Genomic DNA, 6,286 nt, shown 5'->3' with positions numbered 1-6,286 from the left:
GTTGTGAAATAGACAAACCAGGTTACCGCTCTCAGAGAGTTTAGTTCTAATGAAGGGTGTATTCGTTTGCTAGGGCTGCTGTAACAGAGTACCACAAACTGGCTTAAACAACAGAAATGTATTGTCTCACTAATCTGGAGGCTAGAAATCCAAAATCCAGATGTAGGCAGGGTTGGTTCCTTTTGAAGGAAGAATCTGTTTCAGGCCTCTTTCCTTGGCTTGTAGATGCCCATCTTCATGTTCATACACTTCTGTGTTCAGACTTTCCCTTTTTATAAGGACACCAGCCACATTGGATTAGGAGTTCACTGTACCCCAGAACCGCCTCATCTTAACTAATGACATCTGTAAGAGCCGTATTTCCAAATAAGGTCACATGCTGCAGTACTGGGTCGTTAGGATTTCAACATAGGAATTAGGGCAGTGAAAGGGGACACAATTCAACCCATATCAGGGACAGATGGCCAATAAATAAGTAGACAACTTAAAAAAGGAAATAGGTAAAGTACATGCCAAAGAGTTAAAATAGGTGGTAAAGCAACAAAGAATGATTCGGTGGCTAGGTTAGGTTGAAGGTCATGGATGGCCTCTCTCGGTTGGTAACATTCCAGCTGAGACCCTAACTAGAAGAAGTGAGCCAAGCTAAGGTGAAACAGAAGTGCATTCCAGGCAGAGGAAGAGTTAGTACAAAGGCTCTAAAACAGAAACAAGAGGATGACCCCTGGAGTGAGGGGGTGAATGAAAGGCGGACCAGCTTAATGGGCATGCAACCTGTGCGATCCTACGGAGCCCCACTCTCAGAAAGGCCCCATGCTTGGTTTAACGTTCTGCTGCCTTAATTGCCCTTTTGCAATTCTTAATAATTTTTGAACAAGGACCACTATATTTTCACTTTGTACTGGGCCCCACAAATTATGTAGCCAGTACAGGTGACAGGAAATGTGAATGGATAGAGAAGCAGAGGCCAGATAACCTAGGGATTTGTAGGCCAAGTTAAGGGGTTTGGATTTTTTTGTCTGTTTTACGTGGGATGAGATACCTTTGAAGGAACTTAAGCAAGGGAGAGATATGATCTGATAGTAGTGGTCACGGTAAAAGATGCTAATTGGTGGGGTTAGGGTAGAGGTGGTAGAGATGGAGAGGGCCGGTTTAGAATATATTTTAGAGCTTGTCAACGACTAAACTGCAGCTCACTCTAAAAATAACTTAGATAATTTAGATAAAGATAATTTAGGAGGTAAAATGTCAGCCAAACATCATTGTACAATCCATCAGAGAAAAGCAGTTTATTTATCCCTTGCAAAAGCAGACACCCAGAGAAGGACAGCAGCAGTTACATCTTTACTCTCAGCGTGCCTCTCCTTGTCACCCAGTTCCCAATGACCAGCTCAGGACCCAAGGATGCTTGATCCTCATGGCAGTGGAGAAGTCATCAGAAGGGAGGCATCTCCAAGCTCAGCCTCTCATATCTTCTAACCTGGGAAGTCATGTAATTGGTGCCTTAACCTTAATTACAACCATATATGAAACTCACCCTGTGTTAGTAATTCTACATTTCCTGCATCCAGTATCCAAATTTAAGGTATCAAATTTTATGGCTGTGACACATATGCCCTGTGCTAGATAACTTAATAATAGTCCAGGCTACTAAAATAAAGGGGCTTTTAAGACATGGAAGCAACCTAAATGTTCATTGACAGTTGAATGTATAAAGAAGATGTGGTATATATACAATGAAATATTACTCGGCCATAATAAAGAACGAAACAACGACATTTGCAGCAACATGGATGGACCTAGAGATTAACATAGTAAGTGAAGTAAGTCAGACAGAGAAAGACAAATATCATATGACATCACATATGTGGAATCTAAAAAAATGACACAAATGAACTTATTTACAAAACAGGAAGAGACTTACAGACATAGAAAACAAACTTACAGTTACCAAAGGGGGGGGGGAGGGATAAATTAGGAATTTGGAATTAACAGATACATACTACTAACAGAAATAAAAGCAAAAATGTTTAAATGGGACCTAATCAAAGTTACAAGCTTTTGTACAGCAAAGGAAACAATAAACAAAATGAAAAGACAACCTACGAACTAGGAGAAAATATTTGAAAATTATGTGACCGACAAGGGCTTAATCCAAAATATACAAACAGCTCATACAACTCAACAACAAAAAAACAAACAACCCAATCAAAAAATGGGCAGATGATCTAAATAGATACTTCTCCAAAGAAGACATACAGATGGCCAACAGGCACATGAAAAGATACTCAACACCTCTAATTATTAGAGAAATGCAAATCAGAACTGCAATGAGGTATCACCTCACACCAGTCAGAATGGCCATCATTAAAAAATCTACAAATAACAAATGCTGGAGAGGGTGTGGAGAAAAGGGAACCCTCCTACATTCTTGGTGGGAATGTAAATTGGTGCAGCCACTATGGAAAACCATATGGAGCTTCCTCATAAAAACTAAAAATAGAATTGCCATATGATCCAGTGATCCCACTCCTGGGCATATATCCAGACAAAACTATAATTCAAAAAGATACATGCACCCTTATGTTCACAGCAGCACTATTCACAGTAGCCAAGACATGGAAACAAACTAAATGTCCATCGACAGATGAATGGATAAAGAAGTTGTGGTACATATATAAAAAAGAATGAAGTAATGCCATTTGCAGCAACATGGATGATCCTAGAGATTATCATACTAAATGAAGTAAGTCAGAAGGAAGAAGACAAATACCATATGATATCACTTATATGTGAAATCTAAAATATGACACAAATGAACTTATCTATGGGAAAAAACCAGACTCACAGACATAAAGAACAGACTTCTGGTTGCCAAGAAGAGGGGAGGTGGGGGAGGGTAGGGGTGGGAGTTTGGGATTAGCAGATGCAAACTATTATATATACAATGGATAAACAACAAGGACCTACTGTATAGCACAGGGAACTATATTCAATATCTTGTAATAGCCTATAAAAGAAAAGAATCTGAAAAGGAATATGTATATATATATATATATATATATATATATATATATATATATATATATATATGAATCACTTTGCTGTATACCTGAAACATTGTAAATCAACTATGCTTCAGAAAAAGCTTTTTTTAAAGGGGCTTTTTAGGGTGGCCTGAAAAGGGGATATTACTGGCAATGAGGTATAGGAGATATTCTTATGATCCCTGGATTTGACATAGTCTGTTGTGGAGCTCATTATCTCCAGACCAATAAAACCTTCAGAATTAAATACACTGAACCTCAGTATATCATTCAGGGTTTAGTTGTAGGAAGCAGAAACCACCCTGGCTAGTTTAAACACAAAAGGGTTCATATAAGAAATTAGGTGACACCAATTCTTGAGAAGGCTAGAAAAGTGGACTCTGCAGGAATGACTCCAAACTATCCCACTAGGGTAGCTGCTACCTTTGCTGAAATCAGGAATGAGAGAAGTCAGGAGGCCACCACTGTACCTGTTGAGTTTAACAACACACCTCTGTGACTGCAATCCAGGGATCACTGGATTCAGGGATCACTGATATCCAGGTACCACCACTGCCTCTAAAACAGCCTCTCAACCCACAAGGCTAGTGACTGGTACCCTGGAACCCAGTTGCAGAAACTCCTCACACTTCCACTGCCATGTTTGCCATCAGCAACAAGCAGCAGGAAGATGGCCCCCACCTCACTTCTGCCTTCCAAATCTTGGCATGGCATTTTAGCTTTCCAGTGTCTGCAGCACAGGGACACTGGAGGGAGGTAAGAAAGGATGTTGAGTGCCAATTAACAATATCCAGCACACCAAACACCATGAGTGGCACAGCACTGTGACACTGATTATAAAACCTGGGAGCTACAAAGCAAAATAGAGAAAAACTCCCAAGAAACTATTTCCTACAGAAAATCAACTCTATCTTCCCAAAGAAACATGAAAACCCGATGCCACGGGCACCATTTGTTTCCCTTGCCATTTTAATCACTTTGATTAAAAATATAATAGGATACTTTGAGCTGCTGATTATTAGCTTCTGCCACACCAGAGCAATTGATTTAAGTATCAGGGTATACCCCCCACTTTCTGGTAGCTAACAAGTTACTGAGTACTGTCTGATGTTACAAGTCTGCTTCTGTCAAGAAGCACTCTTTCTGGAGTGCTGCAAAGGATACCTTCATGAAAACCTCTAGTGGTTATGGACAAACTGTGAAGACCCACAAGGTAACTTTTGCTCTGTAAAAAAGGAAAAAAACAAGTCCCCTACCCCTGACATCAGGACATATTCTGGCCTGATGGTGCCCTGTGGAAGCACTTGCTCCATCTGGATGGAGGGCCAGTGTCACAATGCAAGCCAGTTGCAAGTACCCAGTGGGGCAGGTACTTGACCCAATGTCCCAAGATCAGACATTGTAGACATTGACCCAGGTTCGGTCTTCACCGAACCACAACAGTCCTCCCACTAATACATGCACAGCGCCAGGGACCTTGTGCTTTACCCAGATGGGTGCCAAGTAGAGTGAGGAGCAGATTCCCTTTTAACGTATGTCAATGCTTTGCATAAAAACAGAGTAGGATAGAAATGTGTGATGCCTCCTCTTCTGACCTGTGAGTATTCCTCAGGTGATGCCTGGTTAGGAATTATCAGCTGGCTAAAAACAACACTTTTCCTACCCTAGGTGGCCCAATCCATAGGCTGTGAAAAAGAGGTTTCTAAAAAGGTGGCATTCTTTGATGATACCCAGCAGGCTTCTTCCCCAGGTCCCTTTCAGTTGCTTTCCTTCTCTATGGATGTTCAATTTCAAGGAGTTCAGTTTCCCAACTTGGTGCCATATGCATTGTGGATAGAGATGTACAGGGACCAATAGACTGATGCCCAGAGCTTGGGTACAATGAAATCATTGAACAGAGTCATAATAGGACAATATATATTCTCCACAGACTGAATAAAGAATGACAATCATGGCTGAATGTTTAAGACCATGGAGTCCATATGGACATACCCAACTAGCACATTGTATACATTAACTGTATTTGATTTCTGTTTTGGGAAGATGGAAAAAGGCTATTTACTTTTTATTACAGAGATTTTTTGTTTTGGGGGGTTTTTTGGCCACACCGTGGGCTTGTGGGATCTTAGTTCTCTGACCAGAGATTGAACCTGGGCCCTGAGCAGTTAAAGCATGGAATCCTAACCACTGGACCACCAGGGAATTTCCTGGAGAATTTTAATATACAAAGTACATTTATTGTAAATATCCTGTATGGGATTAAGGAAGTTCCCTAATGGGAAGGAAATAGGGCCTGCAACCCATTCCCTCTTTCTCCTGGGATCTAGGGGGAAAGAAATGTCTCTGGTCAAATCTTGTAAACATGCTAATAACTCATGCTCTTGGTAAACACATTAATAGTACTTACTAGCAGAAAAATAACAGAGAATCCTTATCTATGAAATGTTTTTAATAGGGTATATCTGCCCTGTCTAAACTGCTTACCGTATATAACCCTGGAATTTATGAATTTATGGGGAGCATGGAGAATGGGGAATATAAGCAGTGTAATTAATCAGGTGTAAGATAGAGATGTTCCAGAACCAAAATACTCCCCTCTGTGTAAGCAATGGCTTCCTACACATTGTTCAGAACAAACCTCACCTGTTAAATCTGAAACTAGGACACATCTTATTGTTAGAGAGGAAGGACACTCTCTCTAAATGGGGAGCTGCATCTGACAGTATTGGACTTCTCCAAGGGAAGAATAATTTGCCTATGCTTTGTAATTGCTTTTATCCTTTAGATCATTAGTCTAGCATAGGGTAAGAGCTATGACTTAGGTGAGTCTGATTCAACAATTCAATTCCTCTTATTACCACTCTTCAGTTTGTTTTTTAAATCATGAATAGATGTTGAACTTTACACTTCTTCTACCTTTATTGAGGTGAATGTATGATTTTTCTCGTTTAATTTGCAAATTAAATGAATTATATTAATTGATTTTTTAAATTGTCAAATACATCTTGCACTCCTGGGATAAAATTAACTTGGTCGTGATTTATTTCCTTTTTCATAATTTGCTGGACTTGACTTGCTAGTATCTTTTTTTTTTAATCTTTTCTTTAAAAATATTTATTTATGGGCTTCCCTGGTGGCGCAGTGGTTGAGAGTCTGCCTGCCGATGCAGGGGACACGGGTTCGTGCCCCGGTCCGGGAAGATCCCACATGCCGCGGAGTGGCTGGGCCCGTGAGCCATGGCC

This window comes from Hyperoodon ampullatus (genome assembly GCF_949752795.1).
Source record: "Hyperoodon ampullatus genome assembly, chromosome: 2".
Lineage (NCBI taxonomy): Eukaryota > Metazoa > Chordata > Mammalia > Artiodactyla > Ziphiidae > Hyperoodon > Hyperoodon ampullatus.
The sequence above is the reverse complement of the archived record's forward strand: the minus strand, read 5'-3'. Positions refer to the sequence as shown.